We start from the raw sequence: 21,219 nt of genomic DNA on the forward strand, positions 1-21,219 counted from the left end.
GATCAACTCCTGTCCAGAAACCTAGGTCCCCACTGTGGAAGGACATGAGGATCCAGAATTGGCCTCCACAGTCACTTACGGACCCACTGTTAAAACCATGTTTATGGAAGACAATCTTACTTGGCTATGAGTGATCGCCAAAGAAAGAAGAAAGAAGACCCAAGAACATGTAGGCAGTATGCAGAAGGCATCAATGAACACAATAAAAATGGTGATATTTAGGGTAGATTTGGGAGCTGTTCAATACTGTAAGCATAAGTCATCAGCATAATATCTATCATAGAGTACTATCCATTTTTTTCTTCCTTATTACCTGAGCTGAATTTTACAGAAACTTCATAAAACTACTTGAAATAGAAACAGGTATCATCTTTCACATAAAAATTTAATCTTCCTTCCTTAAGTGTGGTCACCACATAGCAAATTTATTTCTTTTAGATATTTATGGAAGTATTTCTATACCATCATATCATAAAAGATATGTATCATTACAGCGTATATCATTAAAACATAAAACTCCATTGAAAACCATACAGATCATCATTAAAGTGACTAGCTCATCCAAAAATTAAGCAGCCACAAAGCCTTGCCAGCATAAAAAGGTCTTCGAGAGACGTCAGAAAGTCAAAAGCAAGAGTCCTGCAAATTTTGAATATGCTGTCACACTTCTCATCTTTCGCTTCATTCGAGTCTTAGCCTTCTGCCGTGAGTTCCACCCACGTCATTGGCTGCTTGTGAGCCTTGGCAGCCAGTCCGAGGGCAGCACAAGCTTTGAATCTTACTCCCAATTTCAACAACTCTATCCTCTGGCTTCCAAGTCATGCTGCAGCAATTCGTCCCCTCCAGGCACACGGTAGCAGCAGCAGAGCGGGGTGGGTGGGTGAGTGAGGGAGTGCTTCCCCTGACAAGCGTGTTTTCATTTCAAAACCCTCTTATCCCTTACCTAGACAGAAGACTGCTTGTGTTCCCCATCAAGCTTGAACATACCGTAACCAAAGTTAGTTCACAATGTGTAAAAACAAATATATCGTGTGGTCCGGACTGGGCCACTGCTCCCAGGGCTGCCTGAAAGCCACCGAGTGTTTGAACGGCAAGTTTGGGAGAAGCAGCAACATTATCCTGAGTGGTCCCTTTCACTGTTCGACATTCCAAGGCCTTCAGACACCATCTGGCCAAATAGAGGCACTGTTTCTGAGTGGCCACTGTGGCAGGAAGTCAGTCCACACTGAGGAAACCCTGCTCTGTTTTTCTAGCTGTTTGGGACATACATTTTATATATTATTCCCAATCCTTGATATTCGCTCCTCCCTGGAAGGAATTTAGGAGAAGCTGCTCAGTCACAAGGGCCTCTTAAACTAAGCTGAATCAATCATGCTTCATCCGTCTGTAATGTATCCCAGTGTTTTTGCAATGGGGACGGTGGGGAATTTCGATTCAGTTCTCATTTAAAGGCAAAACTTACCTACTTTGCACCTTCTAAAACAATGCAGGAACAGAAACATGGCTGTTCATTAAAATTCACATGTCTTATTTTGCAGTGTAGTTCTCCAGCCAAGTTATGTGTACCAAAAAGGTACCGTATATAACAGGGTAAAGTATGCATACAAATACATGTATTTCTGGAAATAAAATTCAAAATTGTGTATCAAATCATATATGTGTGAGAGGTGGCATTATTGTTTTGGTTTGTTTTTGTTCTATTTATTTGTGGTTTTTATCCTGTATATAAATTTAATTAATAAATCATCATATTCTTGAAAATTACTATCGCCAGCAACCAGTGGCGTAGCGTGGGGGGTGCAGGGGGGGCCGGCCGCACCGGGCGCAACATCTAGGGTTAGGGCAAATCCACGGGTTAGGGGGCGCAAATCCACGGGTTCGGGGGCGCAAATTACTTGCCTTGCCCAGGGTGCTGACAACCCACGCTACGCCACTGCCAGCAACTCCAAGTAGGGCTGGAAAAACTGTCTAAAAGCCTAGAGAACCGCAAGCAGCTAGCACAGATCAAATGGGCCCTACTCAGTATAAGGAAGCTTCCTATGTTTTTTATGATAGGAGAGTCGGGAAAGACAAAAGAAAAAGAAACTTCACATAGCACATGATTAATTTCTGGAATGTGGTGTCACAAAATGTGCCTTGGTCCGCAAGTCTGACCCTGTCGGACTCTCCTTATGTTCCAATGGAGCATTAAGTCATTGTGGGGATACTGACCAATACACCAGCTAAGATAGTGTTAAAAATGGGGAATTTGGACCTATCCATGGAGGGAAAGTATATCAAAAGTCATAATGATTACCTGCAACCTACAGATTTAGAGGTGCTATGCCTCTCTACATAGGGATGTAAGAAGGCATCATTGTCTGTTCTGTCTTGTATTCAAAGCATGCGGCGCTGTTTCTGCTCTGCTGTAATTCATCTCCCACCATGCTGTCCACTGTGGCAAAAGTACGTAACTTACATGCTTAACTGCATAAGCTACGTTGTCATTATGATATTCTGTCCCATTAATATGCAATGCCAATAGGGAGGGGAGGGATCTAACATGTATCGTTTGCAGACTGAAAGCAAATATTGATCATATCTGGTAGATTCATTTCCATTCTGGAAATGGGACAAATAAGCCAACATCAGCTGCCATTTTCACTACCATCAAAATGCTCCAACATCTCTACCTCTGAGTACCAGCCATTGGAGAATTGCAATGGGGGAGAGGTGGTGCCCACATGCCCTTTTTACGGAATATCCAGAGGCATCAGGATGCTGGACTGAAGTGGACCACTTAATCTGACCCAGTAGGGCTGTTCCTATGTTCTGGTGAAGCATAAAGTCATCATGGACTGAGTGATGTATCATAAAAGAAATGAAAATAAACTTGTCTGCACCATTTTGAGATTATGGATGGAAATGCCATGAGCTCCATTTTATCCAGTTGAAAACTGCAATTGGCTGGTGACGGTCTTGTCCTCATCTCAACTGGGCTTGCAATCACATCTGTATGCAAATGAATACTGAAGCTTGCAGAGAAGACCTGAGCCTTTGATAGCCCTTTGCCAGACCAAACATTCTTTGCAATGTTTAGCTGGATTTGATGTGTCTTGCCCTCCATCCAACCACAGAAAAACAGCACTGAATAAATATTAACAGATCCCTAATAGTGTTGAAGAAGCGTGGGGTTGTGTCACACCATTGAACAGCGGCAAAAAATAAACAGAGGCAAAGTAACTTGCCATCGGATGAATGAGTTGCGAGAAATCAATTCTCTTTTCTTGCATTTTGTCAGAGAAGCATGAGAAGCTGCATTGTACCAGGTCATTTGCCTATATAGCTCAGTACTGTCAACTTCTGGTGTGGAGCACTTTTTCTATAAAGGGCTGTTGACCTATGGGAAAAGTCAATCTGGGACAGGAGTAAATGATGGGCAAAGCCATAGCTATTTTGGCAGGCGCTGTAGATCAGATGGTGGGTCCAAAATCAAATATGGATGGAGCAGGAACCAAACATATGGAGTAATCCCTTCTTTCTCCCTCCCTTTTCTCTCTGAAGCACCCTTCCCCAGCCTCTCTCTCGCTCTCTCCTCTATCCCCTTTCCTCTCTCTTCTCCCTGACCTTGAGCTTCACCTCCACCAACCTCCTTCAGCCCAGAGCCAGCAAGGGGCAGTGGAGTTGTGTTGGCTTCCTCAACCACCATGCTTGCTCAATACTTGGTGATCCAACTGCCCAACAAGCACACAAGTAGAGAAAGCATCTTGTGGCACCTCCGAAGTAGATGTGAAGGAGCTGGTAGGTTCATACCATCCTAAATATTCTCTTTGGAATTGGTGGGACTCAAAAGGACTTTAATTTATCTGGCTATGCCATGTCTTGCTTTCTTCTCAAAGAAAACCAAAGCAATTGTCCACCTAAACACCATCCTAAGAATACATCCTTGGTTGATTCACTGCCTCCTGTGTTATAAACCAGATTCAAATACTTAAAGAAGCATGTTTCTAAATCAGCGCATAGGAATAAATCTTCAAACCTGAGTAAATTTCATTTCTGGCAAATTGCTCAGTTCATATTATTAAGGAACATGTCTCCACCTACTGGAGCAACTTGACTTCACTGTGATAATACGCCCTCCCATCATGCAAATTAACTGCCCATTCATCAAGGGAACCCAATTTGGTGTCCCATTTCTCCAAGTCAACTTTGATACTCGAAAGACGGATGCAAGGCTTCTGTTGCCAGCAATTAGACCTGTAATACAAAGTGACCTGCAATTGCCATTTACTTAGATTGTGAAATTCAAAACCATTTACTGAATGCCATCTTTGGGCTGGGATGCCAGCTGGTAGCACCATTGAATAAGATGTACAAGCTAATTGATTGGCCAAAATCAACATCCTATAGCTACCCAGTGAGTCTTCTGATTGCATTTACACAGCTCCCTGTATATAATAGGATGCTGATCATTACAATATAGCATAGGAAAATCTACCTTAATATGTAAATAAGGACCAAACTAGATGTGACATTATGCATGTTTTTAGTTCTTGCATACATGATTAAAAGCAAAACAGGGAGATTCCATTGGGAGGAAGGTGTTTAAGCCTTTGCTTCATCACAAAGGATGATAAGGATGTGTAGCTCCTTAACCATGACAATTTCATCTGGTTGTCTCAATACACTCCCTTGGTGATGATTTACAGCTTTCTTTCTTATGCATTAGGATTTGTGATTCCAAAACTGCAGCTGCAGTAGCAGCTTTAACCAGGTGATGGCGCAATACCAGAACACATGTTCTACTTCGGGTAAAGCTTCTTTTCAGAATCCTAATATAAGCTCTGTAGATTTACCATGCTTTATTTTTTTTACTTTGTGGGGAAAGATAGCACAAAAAGAGAGGCACTATTTTCTCATAGAAGGTTATACTTTTTGAAGAATGGGGATTCTAGTCTTTTTAATGGATATCAAAGAGCCCCCCCCCCAAAAAAAAGTTATTTCCATTATTTCCTTCCTTTATTTTAATTTTTATATTCTGCCTTCCTTATAAAATAGCCCAAGATGGTTAACAGCATATCATTTTAAAACATCAGCGCAATTGAACTGACAAAAATAAACAATAAAAAGGAACAGGAATAGGAGTCAAGGAGACTGTTTAAAAGCCTGGCAGTTTATCATCTCCAGGGATGTGGGAGTAATTCAGTTCCATTCATATTTTAATGTGAGCCTAGCTTATTTCCGCTTTCTGAAACAAGATGTGAACTCAAACACAGCCATCCTGTGCTTAGGATACTGAGGTCGAGCACTGAGGTCCTTCTGGAGGTCCCCTCACTGCGAGAAGCCAAGTTACAGGGAACCAGGCAAAGGGCCTTCTCGGTAGTGGTGCCTGTCCTGTGGAACGCCCTCCCACCATATGTCAAAGAGAAAAACAACTACCAAACTTTTAGAAGACATCTGAAGGCAGCCCTGTTTAGGGAAACTTTTAATGTTTAACAGACTATTGTATTTTAATATTTGGTTGGAAGCTGCCCACAGTGGCTGGGAAAACCCAGCCAGATGGGCAGAGTATAAATTTATTATTATTATTATTATTATTATTATTATTATTATTATTATTATTATCATCATCATCATCATCATCATCATCATCCTGCAAAATTCATACTTATCTGAATTTTGCGGTCCAGTTCTGCAAGTAAATAATGTGTAAGAGAAAGTGTATAGTGTTGGCAAGTGAGCATACAAATGTATAACATTAGTAAAAAATAGCATATAAAAATGCATTATATTAACAGAAATTGCTTGCAAAAATGTGTATACGAGGGGAGAATGCACTAAAATGCTGGTGAATTTTCATGAGGGCTTTTTTCTTAAAGAAAATCACAAACTGATGCAGGATTTTAGCGAAATAAACCTAGGGCTGGAAAAATGAGTTTTTATTTCGGGAGAAATTAAAACTGGCAGATCTTTCCATCCCTAACAAACACATAAATGGAGAACAAACACAAAAATAACTCAACTCAGTAATAATAATAATAAACTTTTATTTATATCCCACCCTCCCCAGTTGAAATTGGGCTCAGGGCGGCTAACATCAGATATATAACATTAGTATAAAGTCAAACAATAATTAAATTACCTCCTAAAAACAGGTCAAAATCAAATTAAAGTCTAATTAGATGGCTTTCCGCAGGGTTAGGGTTGGGAACAGTAAATGTTCATTGGCCCAACTGTTTACGCTGATCTTATATGGGCCTATGAGAATGCTGGGAGGCCTCTTTCATATTAGTTCTTATACAAAAAGAAAAGGGGAGTCAGGCTGAGCCCTGACCAAAGGCCTGGTGGAACAACTCTGTCTTGCAGGCCCTGTGGAAAGATGTCAAATCCTTCAGGGCCCTGATCTCTTGTGGCAGAGCATTCCACCAGACCAGCCTAATCTCTCTGAGGCCCGGGATCTCCAATGTGTTATTATTTGCAGACTGTAAGTTTCTCTGTGGGGCGTACCAGGAGAGGCGGTCACGTAGGTACGTGGGTCCTAGGCCTTATAGGGCTTTAAAGGTTAAAACCAGCACCTTAAACCTGATCCTGTACTCTACCAGGAGCCAGTGCAGCTAGTATAGCACTGGATGAATGTGATCCTGTGGAGAAAACCCCATAAGGAGTCTCGCCACGGCATTCTGCACCTGCTGGAGTGCAGAACTATCTTGTAGCTTCCTGTTGGTCTTAACCCTTAACCCCATGATCATTGGATTCCCTGACCCCTGGACCATCTTACCACAAGGATTGCTGTTTGCCCAGCCCTAGGACTGGACCTGACTTTGGATGCTGATTCTGCCTCCAGGCAAGTAGACCTCAGAGACTCTTCTTGTTGATTGGTCTCCCACATCACTGGCCCCTACATATTGTTGCTCATTAGTGAGACGACAACATTGTGTGGTTTTAAAGTTTACTACAAGGATGAGAATGCTGAAGACCTCCAGACGCAGCTCAGCCCCAAACAGCATGGACAATCACCATGGATGATGAGGATTGCAGTCCAGCAACAGCTGGAGGGCCATGGTTTCCTTACGCCTGATTTCAGTGGTGGCTGGTGGCAATTGGGAGTAATGTTAGAATTCCTACTCCATGATTGCAGTCATGGGATTTTTGTCTATCACATGACGGTTTATGTTTTGACTCCACAGTGGGAAGTGACGGAGACAGGATGTTTGTGTAACTGTGTTCCGTGAAGTGGGACTATTGTCTTTTGTTCTTTCTCTTTGCTGTCTGATGCTAGAGAGAGAGGGAGCCATGTTGCGGTGCTCCGTGTGTGTTTATATGTAAATAAAGTAGATGAGCCAAAATGCTAAGTTGCTGAGGTCTGTTACGCATGATGCACAAACTCTGCGGATCCCTAAGTGTGCCGGTGTCTGTTGGCATTGGTTGTTGTGATGTTAGGGCTGAATAAAGCCTTTGAAGCTCCCGAACAATTGACCAGGAGGGAGAGAACATGCCAGACGGGCATGTGTCTCTACCAGGGTCCTACTCGAGTGTAGGCCAAACTCCTGACAAGTAGTAGGGTTGAAGACAAGGAGACCAACACTAGGTGGAACCAGAGCTAAGGACAGGTAGAGTCACCCGTTGGACTGGTTGTAAGTAAGAAGTCAGGCTGGTGAGGGCTGGCTAAGGGCAGAATGAGACTGATGTGGAAGTGACCCAATCATGCCAGTGGACAAGCCTCTACTGCCTACGTTGGTCCAGACACCTTTACTGCAATCAGTGCCTTTCCCCATCACCAAGTGCTAAGTAACCTCTCAGGATGTGCCTTAGTATTTACAGTGGTACCTCGCAAGACGAATGCCTCGTAAGACGAAAAACTCGCAAGACGAAAGAGTTTTTCGTTTTTTTAGTTGCTTCGCAAGACGAATTTCCCTATGGGCTTGCTTCGCAAGATGAAAACGTCTTGCAAGTTTGTTTCCTTTTTCTTAAAACCGTTAAGGAAAAGGTGCATTCAGGGGGTGCAGTTGCGACTTGACTTCGAGGAGCAACTCATAGCACGCGGTGTGGTAGCCTTTTTTGAGGTTTTTGAAGACTTTGGTGATTTTTGAAGCTTTTCCAAAATCCGTGCTTCGCAAGACGAAAAATTCGCAAGACGAAAAAACTCGCAGAACGAATTAATTTCGTCTTGCGAGGTACCACTGTATCAGTAATGCCTCCCATGAACCTCTCTCACAGCGAAGCAGATCTTTCTGCAAGTGGCTTCATGAATGGGACAAGCAACTGTCTGGAGTTGAGCCAAACCACAAGGGCAATTTTCATACCTGAGTGTCAGTGAAGTTTGACACCTGGTCCCAGGGGGGCAGGAAACCTAACAGTCCTGGCCCACCCTACAACTTCAACCACAGCTATGTGGAAATATTGAAAGCATATAGTTTCTCCCTTGCATTCCCCACCCCACCCCCAATCCAGAAGAGGAGTTTCTGTAGACAGGGCTTCTGAAAGTGAATTAAGATTTATTTTACAGGAAAACTTAAATAAAACTGGGTTAGGGACTATTAACAGTAAAACCACATTTAAAATTTAAAAAAAGCACTGAGCTCCTCTGACAAAAAAACAAACAAACCAGAGGGAGCAGTGTTGATCGATCAGGAATTTAAAAAATCCAAATCCCCAGCAGGGCAATAATGGTATTAGTATGTGCCAGAATGTCACAGGATGATACGAACTCAAAGGCTTGCTTACCATTTTGTAACATTTGGGTTGATACTGCCCTACTATAGGTTTGACTAACTTTTCAGTCCCCACTGGCCAAATCCAGCTCCCCTCCCCAGTTTTAATGGTGGCAGCCAAATCCAAAAATACCAGAAAAGAAATTACAGGGGAAAGAAATGGGGAGGGGGTGCTCTGATACTCTTCCTACAAAAGAATTGCAGCTACCCCCTAAAATGTTGTCAAAGCAAAAAAGCTGGTTTCAAGGTGAGTGAAAGAGCTGAAGAATTATCCTTGTCAATTTAGCCCAGCTCTACAGGATGGTGCTTTAGATAAAAAGGTAAAGGACGGCTGGACAGTTAAGTCCAATCAAAGGTGACTATGGGGTTGCAGCACTCATCTTGCTTCAGGCCAAGGGAGCCGGTGTTTGTCCACAGACAGCTTTCCAGCTCATGTGACCAGCATGACTAAACTGTTTCTGGCACAATGGAACATCATGACGGAAATGAGAGTGCACGGAAATGCCATTTACCTTCCCACCACAACAGTACCTATTTATCTACTTGCATTGGCATGCTTTTGAACTGCTATGTTGACAGGAGCTGGAACAGAGCAATGGGAGCTCACTTCATCGTGGGGATTTGAACCGCTGACCTTCTAATCGGCAAGCCCAAGATGCTCAGTGGTTTAGACCACAGCGCCACCTGCGTCCCTTTATCCCACATCTGACCATTGGTTCCTCAAGCTCATTGTTGTCTACACTTGACTGAGACGTTGATGGGAAGGGCCATAGCTCAGTTGCAGAACATCTGCCTTGCATGAAGGAGGTTCCAGGTTCCAGGTTCAATCCCTAGGATCCCCAGGTAGGGCTAGGAGAAGCACCCTGCCTTAAAACCTGGAAAGCTGATTCTGGTCAGTATAGACAATGCTGAATTAAATGGATCAATTGTTCTGACTCCGTGTAATGCAGCTTCCTATGTTTCCAAGTAGAAAACACAACACAGCTCCCAATAAGATGTGCATGTCCCATGGTGCCAATTACATGTTTGGGAGCTTGTGGAACTGAATCGGGGCTTTTTCGCCTCTTTTCATACATGTTCCTTCTCTCAGCCATTTTTAGACCTCTATATGCATCATTGGAGAGCAGCCAAGATGCTCATGAAGAACTTCTTTCTGTCCACAGTTCAGGCACCAGATTCTAAGAACATAAAACAGTTTTCATCAATGTTCTCTCATAACACTGACCCTGAATTATGGGAAGTAATGATAATTGCAGTTAGTCTTTTGGCTAAGCTTAAGGACAACTTCTGCCTGATAGTGAATTGTTCAGAAATCTAACCATAGCGGCTGAAATCCACAGAGAGATGGAACCAGGTAAAGAGCAGAATGAAAAAATCTATATCCGTGCTTACAGAGTTTGTGAACACCTACAATGATAACTATGCCAGTCTAATACGACTGACACCATAGGACTGCTCACACGCTACTCTTTACACATGTACAAGCTGTCTCAACACATGCACACGTGTCTGTGCACATGCACACGTGTGAAAGGGTGTACACCTGTTGATTTGTACAGTTCAACTATTTGTGTGAACAGATTCTACACTTGTTGAGTGTCAACATGCCTCATACATTTTATACCGATCTGTCTATTCATGAGTAAGAAAAACCTCTTTTAAAAGAATTGGGGTTATTTTAAACCTAACTCTCACAAGTTTTTGCATTGAGGAGGAGAGGGGATCCAGCAATAACTCAGAGTAACAGCCTTGCTGTTATCCAGGGGTCAGCAAACTTTTTCAGCAGAGGGCCAGTCCACTGTCCCTCAGACCTTATGGGAGGTCAGACTATATTTTTTTGGGGGGGTGAACGAATTCCTATGCCCCACAAATAACCCAGAGATGCATTTTAAATAAATGCACACATTCTACTCATGTAAAAACATGCTGATTCCCGGACCATCCGCCGGCCGGATTTAGAAGGCAATTGGGCCAGATCCGGCCCCCGGGCCTTAGTTTGCCTACTCATGTGTTATACTATCAGCATTCCTATGGTACCAGAAAACTTCTTAAAATGTTATCATGTTGTTGGTTTTAGCTGCCCATTCTCCTTGAAGTGTAACTTCTAGGAAACTCTGGGGAGGAAGTTTGAGAACTACAATGACTATGCTTTCCTATGCTTCCTGTACAACCAAACTCCCCTTGACAGATTTACTAAATAAGCCATAGAAAGTCATGATTCTGCATAAAATAACTTGTCAGACCTGCACAACCAAAGGGCAATGGAAGTAATAAGCTTTCAGTGATGTTTGGTTTTCCATTACTCAGGCATGTGAAAATCCCACAAGAAAAAAGTCCAAATGCCTCTCTCAATATAAATCCATTAGGAACATAGGAAGTGGGCTTAGAGCAGGTCAGATGATTTGTTCATATAGCCTAGTATCGCTTACTCTGACTGACAGCAGCTCTCAGGGGTCTCTCAGGCAGAGGTCTTTCCCATCACCTTGTAAGTGGAAATGCCAGCAATTGCAGCCAGGACTTTCTGTGGGCAAAACATTAATAAAAATAAAGTCAGTCGTCATGGACCCTCTACATTCTGTCATGTTAATATGTTGGCCTGTGCGCATCCTTCTGGGTATTGATGTAAAATGGAGGATAAAAAAATCAAGCTGAACCAGTGGCAGTCTATCCCATTTTGCAATGGGGATGGTAAGCTGCCCCCCCAGCCAGCAGTGGGTGGCAGCGGGGGGAGTGCCCAGGGGGGCAGCACTTTGTTCGGATTCATGGGCAGGCTAGCCCTGAACTGAGCAACTCATAGAATCATAGAACCATACAACTGGAAGGGATCGCAAGGGTCATCTAGTCCAACTCCCTGCAATGCAGGAATCTTTTGCTCAGAATCAAGATGGAACTAGGATTGATTGGGAAATGAAAGAAAACAAATGGCTATGTATATAAGGTAAAAAGGTAAGGTAAAGGACTCCTGAATGTTTAAGTCCAGTCAAAGGCAACTATGGGGAAAACCCATAGGTGCTCATCTCGCTTCAGGCCGAAGAAGGTGGTGTTTGTATGCAGACAGCTTTCTGTGTCATGTGGCCAGCATGACTAAACTGCTTCTGGAGCAATGGAACAGCGTGACGGAAACGAGAGTGCATGGAAATGCCATTTACCTTCCTGCTGCAGCGGTACTTGTTTATCTACTTGCACTGGTTTTGAATTGCTAGGTTGGCAGGAGCTGGGACAGAGCAACAGGAGCTCACCCCGTAACAGGGATTCAAACCACCAACCTTCTGATCAGCAAGAGGCTCAGTGGTTTAGAGCACTAAAGGCTTTAGGCTGGGTTGGGTACTGCATAATAAACAGAAGGCAAGCAGAACAAATGCCACCAAACTTTTTCTAATGTTCAGAGACCTTACAAAAGAGTGAAGCCAGAGAGAGAGAGAGAGAGAGAGAGAGAGAGAGAGAGAGATGCTAGTTTTAACACTTCACTATTCTTTCCCCTAATCCCTGTGACTGGAGAGTGTTGAGTGAGATTCTAATCCTGGATTGGAAGCTAGGTCTCTCAGAGAGTAAATCCAGCTCCCCTCTGCCTACTCTGGTGTTCTCCTTACTGTATATGATGTTACTTTGCAACACTTGTGAGATATGCCGTCTTGCTTTCAAGCTCTGAATCAGTCCAAAGCGCTCCAGAGAGATTTGGAACAATCTGAGCCATTTTGGATCGATCCTGAGCTGCCTTCCCCAACTTTGGACAAGGACTACTTTGGTTCAGATTTCAGGCATCATTCAAAGCAGTTGTAGAGCCCTGCTTTCCTATACAGTGCATTTGCTGCAGACTCTATAACAAAACGTTTGATTTTGCTATGGTTCTATGACTCAGTTTATACTATATAGTTGTCTAGATATGTGTATGTGTCCTTTCTTTTTCTTTACTTCCCCCCACTTTTTCTCCTCTGGGAAAAAAAAGGTTGAGGCTGATTTCCTATTGTGATGTTGTTTTCCTTGAAATAGTCGATAAAATTTAATAGGTGGGGAAAGAAAAGATTTTCAGTGCAGTAATTGTGAATCTGCTGACACCTTCCCAGAACCCCCTTTAAAATAGTTGGTGGCATGTTCTTAGTCTGCTTCTGCAAAAAATAACAAGGGATTTTTACTTTACTTTTACTTTTTACTTTACTAAAAACAAGGGATTCCTAGATCTCACCGTGGAGGAAATCTACCCTTTTTCATTCTATACTGAAAAGCAGTCACTCAGGCATTTTTCACCACTTCTTTGAAAGTATGAACTCGTTACTGGAGTCTATTTTGCTGGGAGCATTTTGCATTACAAACACTGTGCCACAAATTGACTCAGGAATATGGAGCCAATTCATATTCTCTTCCTCTCACCTTGGAATATGAAATATTTTAACTGCTCATGTGCTTAAAGTTTGTGGGCTTTCTTTTCTTTTTCAAGAATGCTTTTCAGTCAGGGAACCTATGATAATATAGTCATGTTTAATTTATTCTCTTTATCTATGCTCTCTCCAGTCTTCCAGTTTAACTAGATACTTTTATTTTTTATTATTTAAATTTTTTTAAGAACCCTACTTCACAGCGGTAGGAAACACAGAGCACACATTTACACAGTACTATAAATTCAGAATGTGTACCTTCTTTCAAAACAGAATGATTTCTCTTAGACATTTCTGAGAGAAATCCCCCCTGGGTGTCATAACCTAGTCTTGGTGTTCTAACATGCAGAATTCTGAGAATTCACTTCAGGTTCCCTGCTGATTCTTTCCTCACCCAAATCCAATTCCTTCCCTCCCACCAACATATAAATACAGCCTTTATCCTTCTCCTGCATTTGATCCCAGTATTTTGACTTATCCTACATCAGTTGGTCTAGACTTTTTAAAAAAACAAAAACCTCCAAGTTGATTTGATAAGAAGCAGCCTATGTTCGTACACGGTGGGGAGACTTTGAAGATTTGGTAGAAATCTGCCTTAAACCAGGTCACACTGTTGGTCCATCCAGCCAATGTCCTCTAATCTGACTGGCAGAAGCTTTCTGGGGTCTCCATGTGGGTCTTTCTCAGTCCTTGTTGAAGAGGGACTGAATCCAAAATCTTCTGTGCAGCATGTGCTGTACTACTAGCCAATGGCCACTCTTCTGTGCCAGCCCACCCATCAGATGGCCTGAGGCAGCTGCCTCAGGTGGCAGAATCCAATGGGAAGCACCCCATTAGGGGACTGGACCACCATCACTGGAGAAGTAAGGAAAAGCACTTGTGGCTTCACGAAAGATCTTGTGGGGCTCTTCCAATATCTCGTTGGGAGTTACCATGGCTGCCACAAATGCTTCTCCTCACTTTTCATGTGGCGGGGGGGGGCACCACCCACTGCAGCCACCACCAGAAAAAGAAGGAGAAGCAATGGTGGGTTCCAGGTTTTGGTGAGATCTCACAGACCTCTTGCAAGATCTCCTCAGAACCTGGAACCAGCTTCTGCAGCCATACAAACCCAATAAGCAAGGCTCCAGGGGGTGGGGAGGAGGGTCAGCACCTTCCAGTTTTGCCTCAGGTGGCAAAGTGGGAGAGGCCACCCCTGCCCACCATCATAACTGGTGATATCTCATCAAGCAAGTTCTAGGATTCCACAGAAATGTTCCAAAGTAACAAGAATATCCATTAGTGGTCACACCAGAAACAGTTCTCCTTGAACTCTGATGTGCTTTCTATACTGTTCAGTGTGTCAGAATATTATTTCAGCTGGATGTTTTCATGGGTTAGTTTATTTTGGCCAACCCAAGTAGGGGGTATGGTTTGCATATGACGCCGTGTGTTTATACTACTGCTACTATCACTGCTAGTAGTATTTCCACACCTATTGCTGTGTTCTAGTTTCTGGGTTTTGAATGGCTTGATGCAGCTGTATTTGAGCACGGCGGAAAGGCTTTTTCTGCTTACATGTTCATCGCTCACCCATTAATAGAAGTGAGGGGCAGTTTAGAGAGAGAGAATCTTATAAGGTTCACGGACGACAATGCCCAGAGGCTTCAATTCGGAACAGGCAGGGTCAGACGTTCCTGAAGGACTGGAAGAAGTGTATGATGTATTTGAAAGACAGTTGTAATCAATCAACATCGCTTGTAGGGTTACAAGAAGTTTTGTGAGGAAAATTATATAAATTACTGCAAAAGGGATTAAGTATAAGTTTATTTAGGATTTGGATTTATAGCAATAATTACAGTCATAAAATGCAGAATTAGAAATGATTTTAGAAAACCATTAGACGGGGTTGAAGGAAGTCTTAGGCTGTGATAGCCAAAGATTTGATTTGATGTTCATGAGATGTTATGCTTGGAAATATGTGTAAAAACCAATAAATTTTTTTATACATATTTAAAAAATGTCCAGAGGCTTCATGTAAGCGGGAGAGATTGGCTGTTTTACAGCTGACAGTTGGGTTTTCATCTTAGAGAAAAGGCAAGTAAGAGACAACATGATAGAAGTTCATAAAATTAAACATGACATGGAGAAGGTTGGGTCGATAAAATGGTTTACTCCTTCTCTCATTACTCTAGAACTCGTGAACATCCAAGGAAGCTGAACATTAGAAAATCTAGGACAGAGAAAAGAAAGGAATTCTTCATACAATACATAGCTAAACTAAAGAACTCACTCCTATGAGAGGCAGTGAGGCCACCAACCTAGATGACTTTAAAAGAGGATTAGACAAATTCATGAAGGGGGGGGCTGTTAATGGCTACTAGTCATGCTGTGTATGCTCTGCCTCCATAGTTGAAGGCAGTAATGCTTCTGAATACCACTTGCTGGAAATCATGGGAGAAGAAGGTGCTCTTGCTATTGATTCCTCCTTGAGAGTTTCCCACAGGCATCTGGTTGTCCATTATGTGTTGGGCCATTGGTCTGATCCAGTAGGCTTTTCTTACGTTCTTATCCAGGGGTCAGCAAACATTTTCAGCAGGGGGGCTGGTCCACTGTCCCTCAGACCTTGTGAGGGGCCGGACTATATTTTGAAAAAAAAATAATAATGAATGAATTCCTATGCCCCACAAATAACCCAGAGGTGCATTTTAAATAAAAGCACACATTCTGCTCATGTAAAAACACCAGGCAGGGCCCACAAATAACCCAGAGATCCATTTTAAATGAAAGAACACATTCTACTCATGTAAAAACATGCTGATTCCCGGACCATCCACGGGCCGGATTTAGAAGGCGATTGGGCTGGATCTGGCCCCCAGGCCTTAGTTTGCCTACCCATGTATCTTATCTAACTAAAGAAAAAAACCTGGGAGTTCTCTGATTTCTACACTAATAAAATAGAAGCACAACAAAGAGGACCAAACCACATAGGATATGGGAGGTTGACACCTCAATGTTCTCTAGTTGTGGGTTGTTTTCGTTCCACTAATTTAGCCCCAAAACAGTTGGGCTAGGAGTGTGGTTGTTTAACACTTTCCCATGTGCTGTTTTCTGGATCCAAGTTCCTCCACCAAAGTGGGGAAATGCAAGCACTTTATAAGTACCACAATATATATTTTTCTGCTACAGGGGTAATAAGGGAGGAGCAATTAAAATCTGGGAATCAGAGTAAGGGAAGGGGTTAAGTGGCCTCTTCCTCAGGTGCTGTTGCACCAATTAAAATCAGTAGCTTTACCAATGACCAAAAAAAACTTTTTAAAATCCATAAAAAAATATCTGATCATAGATCTCACTGAATTATTTACTGTGCTAGTCATTTGGAGCAGTCTTGAACTCTGTAGGTCATTGAAGTCATGTTTCATATGGACTAGAAACCTTTTCTTTTTTTAAAAAAAAAAATTGATATCTTCTGGATGCTGAATTTTGCACCCAGTTCCATCATGGGATGTAAAATTCTGAAACAAAAAACAAAAAAACAAAAAAAAAGGGATACATTTAAGATTTTAGTGAGCATAAATAGAAAGAAAAGAGAACCACAAACCTTCAAAATGGCTGTGTGGAAAGGCAGCAGTTGCCACAGCTTTGTGGTAAAATAACCTCTTTTCTCCCATTAAGCATTACCAACCTGACCTTATCAACTGGTTCAGCTTGAGTTTCCATCTTCAATGGAGCAGGCGTTCCCGAAGCTGTCATTCACTGAGTACTGTACAGCATGTGCAAATGTTCTTGTATGTTTCTGTCATTACATTCCTATCATCCTTTGAAATATTAATCTGTTGCAGAGGGAAGGAGGGAGAGGGAGAGATGTTCGATGTCTTTACATGCATTTATCACTTCTGATATGGAAGTTTGCAAATGTGTGAAGCAGCAAGGGGTAGCCACTAGGCAAGACTTCATACATGTATAAATATTTGACAGTTCAGCCAGGTATTCATACACTATGTTCTGCCAAATGTTCCATAGGAAGTACCCCTCCCTCCCTACACACAAGCACTTCCCCTCCCACCAGCCTCCTAATAAATTTGGTATTTTTTTAAATGCAACTGCTGTCACCGTCTTATTTCCTCTCTTGCACACTATGTCAATAAATACATAGCGGAACATAACATACAAACAACACAACTCTGGTACAAGGTCAGACTGTGCCCACTTCTTTGGAAGACTGATGATAATGTTGTTACCCAACAAAGCCCTGTGTTACACCCAAAGGCAGTGTAATTGGAGTGCTATTTTGTATCATGCAGCTTTTCAGACTGATGATGCGTGTAGCAAAACCTGTAATATATCCGGAGAACAGGTCTCCTTTTGCCCACTTGCGGTATTCTCACCAGGGTGGTGGCTTTGATTTGCTTTCCCATGATTGATCCATGCATACGGCTTTGTGTTTCCAACTCAAAACCCATTGAAGAACATCTCATCCAGTTCAATCTTTGAAAAACAGCTTTGAAAAACGTTTTCATATTCTCCAGTGTGCTACCCTTGCCGTTGCGGCAGCACGGGGTTGCCGTTCTGTGATTGGACTTACGCTACTTGTTGAATGGCTCATTTATCCAGTCTGAATAACATTTACTGCATTTGTAACTTGTTAAGATAGAGTTGTACATCTATCCACTCCATGTTTACAGTATCTCCAAGGTTTTGTCTTGCACATGGCATCTTAGTATGTTTGTTGTTTGAATGGTTATAAGTCTATCTCTATTCTAGCTCTTATTCTAGTAAATTTGGTTTTAGACTTATAAGCCAGTTTGTGGTGTTGTTGTTTTGTTGTAAAGCCTATTGCTTGCCTTCTCATTCCACAAAGTGCATTGCAGGTAGCATTGTGATATGGTACGTGATTTGGAATCCTTCAGCGTAGATGCTTCTTCCACTAGAGCAGGGGTCAGCAACCCACGGCTCCTGAGCCGCATGTGGCTCTTTTACACCTTTGCCGCAGCTCCGGGGCGGATACTAGCGAGGGGAGGAGGTGCATTGTGCGCCCCGACACTCCCCACTGTGGCGGGCGCTGTACTGGCTGTGACATCGCATGAGGGCAGTGCGTGCGTTAGTCACGCACCATCCCAACGTCACCTTCCCGCCCGCCTGCTACATTGTAAGGGGCATGTACGCTGGTCACTATTTTGAAGGGGAGTGAAGAACACACACACAAAAAAAGGTAACTTGTTAATTTAATGTTTATTTCTATGAGGATGAGTAATTCTGAGGGGTCAAACAAAGAAATAATTTTAAAAAGTGACAAAAAAAGTTATTTTTATAATGACGAGTTTTGCGGCTCCCAGTTTTTTTTTCTTTGGAAACGGGTCCAAGTGGCTCTTTTTGTCTTAAAGGTTGCAGACCCCTGCACTAGAGAAATTCATTTCACCATCTGAGGCGAAACAGGAAGGTGCTGCCCTGCGTGTCGTTACCACCCTCCACCCCCACCAAAGCCTCGTGAGATCCCTGCAAGATATCATCTCCAACACAATCTTGAGGGCCTCTTGAAAGAACTTGCAGGACATTTGCAAGATCTCACCAGAACCCAGAAGCTGCCTCAGCCGCTTCTCCTTGCTTCTCTGGCGGCGGCAGGGGGGGAGGCCCATGGAGATGGCCCTTGAATTCCACCGCCTGAGGCCACTGCTTCAGTCTGCCTCATGGATGGGCCAGCACTGCTTGAGTCTCAGGAATGACTGCCTTAGTAGTGCTGTATGCTCCAGGGTTTTGTCTTATATCCACTGTGGTCCTATCTGTGCTATGCATTTAAAGCAGTATTATAGCACTTTAAACAGTCATGGCTTCTCCCCCCAAAAAATCCTAGAGATTGTAGCTTGTTATGGGTTTGGAGAGTTGTTAGGAGATGCCTGTTTCCCTCACAGAGCTGCAGCTCTCAGAGTTCCCCAGGAAGAGGGATTAGCCATTCTGAGCCACACAAAATCACTCAAGGAGGGTATGGAGGAAGACCGCTTTGAGAGGTGTGGCTTGGGGATGAGAAATGGACTGGAGAAAGTCCTGAGGGCCAGAAGGAGAGGCTGGACAGCTGCATTTGGCACCCAGGACCAACTGTTCCAGCCGCTTTCTGTAACCTGTGTTACCATTTTCCTTCATATTGACATCAGCAACTTTCAGACTCTCTCCCCTTCAGTGCTTGTTTGAACTTTGCTATTAAATTTTAGAGATGAACACAGCCTTCTGAATGGGCAAATGTGGGTGATGGGGATTGTCACATTTTTCTTTCAATGAAAAAAGGAGGGGGGCAAAGAATGGTGGGAGATGAATTGCAGTGGAACAGAAACATTGCTGCATGGGACAAACACAGGGCGGAATGGAAAACTCTGCCTTCTTGCATCCTTAGCTTTTGGCTGCAATTGCAAAGAAAAAATCTGAACAGTCTTAAAGCGTGTTTCTGGATCTTCCTCAGCAAGCACAGCTTTAATTTGACACCTTCTAAAATTTGGCACCCCATCCAGGCCTGTTGAGATTGGTTCCACACTGGGCCCGATCCCCATTAACAGCACTGAATTTAACCATGGGTGGCACTGTGGGTTAAACCACAAAGCCTAGGGCTTGCCGGTCAGAAGGCCACATGACCTGAAAGCTGTACGCCGGCTTCCTCGGCCAGTAAAGCAAGTGCCGCAACCCCAGAGTAGGCCACAACTGGACCTAATGGTCAGGGGTCCCTTTACCTTTACCTTTACTGCAAGTTCCACTGGGATAGGCAGGAATCATAGCTGCCCCTGCTGGAATTCAAGGTGCAGCTGTAAAAGGAGGGTGTACTCGCCGACAGTGATAAAGGGCTTTCAAAGGCAAGCTAGGTAAATTCATGGAGGGTAAGTCCAGCAATGGCTTCTGTCATGATAGCATGGTGCTGATAATGCCAAGGTTGCAGGTTCAATCCCTGTTTGAGACAGGTGCATATTCCTGCATTGCAGGGAGTTGGACGACATGATTCTCAGGGTCCCTTACAACTCTGTGATTCTGCATGCAACCTCCAGCCATCAAATGGAAGTGCTTGGGAACAACTGCAGGAGAAGGCTGCTTGTGGACTAAGAAGAGGCATCTGGTTGGCCAGTGTAGATGACGGCATCTAGGATTAGATGGACCAGCAAGATTCTACTTAGGTTCTTACATTGCCTGGGAACCATTTATGCTGCAAGATGGAAGCAAATGAGAAAGAGTTTGCAGGAGGTTACCGGCAGCAAATATTATTCCAACTTAAGTGTTCTATTTTGAGAACATATAGCAGCTTTTAAATTCACACCGCTGATGGGTGTTGGGAGATTAAAACATATACTTCTCTGTCTGTCTTCTGCAGCAGGCAAACCTGTAGAGTTGACAACCACCGCAACTGGAAATTTCTAGTTGTTGTTGTTTTTAAAAAGAGCATTTCCATCCTCAGTTGACACCAACATTTTCACTCCCCCACCCCTTCGGGGCTTGAAAACAATTCTAAATGCACTTACCTGTGAATTTTTAAACCGCCAATTCCTTATAAATAGTAAGGCAGCGTCACTTCTGAAAGGACAAATCTACCACTTTTCCTTCAGTGATAGTGCTCCAGGCATTTGCATTTCAAAGAATCAAGCTGAATTAATTTCAGACGAAATGTAAATAAGGCACCTGGATGCTAATCAAGAAAGTAAACAGCAAATTTGGATTATTATTTTTTCATGAATAAAACAGCATGTTAAGGAGGCAGCACCCTGGCAGGACATCTTGAGCTGTGTGTTCCTACAGGATTCTTTCATTAACATGGGGGTGTAAGGGGAAAGGTGTGAAATAAAAGGAGGAAAGGTTCCTCCCATAACAGCAAATAAGTTTTAAGAGACCCTTAACTATACAATTCTAGGTCACAGCTGGAAACCTGTGGCTACAGCTTAGTGGTGGAGTATCTGCTTGGCGCACAGAACTTCCAAAGTTCAATCCCTGGCATTTCCAGGCAGGGCTGGGAGAGGATTCTGTCTAAAGCTCTGGATAGCTGTTGCCAGTCTGTGTGCAGACTATCAGGGGACTGCCATCAGAACAGAGGAGGGAGGCAGGGGGTCGTTGGGATAAAGAGAGCCTCCAAAACTCCTGAGGAGCAGTTCCTCTTCCAGCAGTGGGGAAAGGGCTCAAGGATGCTGCTGAGAGCTCCAGCGCCTCACCTT

The sequence above is a fragment of the Podarcis erhardii genome (genome assembly GCF_964252035.2).
Source record: "Podarcis erhardii genome assembly, chromosome: 7".
NCBI lineage: Eukaryota > Metazoa > Chordata > Lepidosauria > Squamata > Lacertidae > Podarcis > Podarcis erhardii.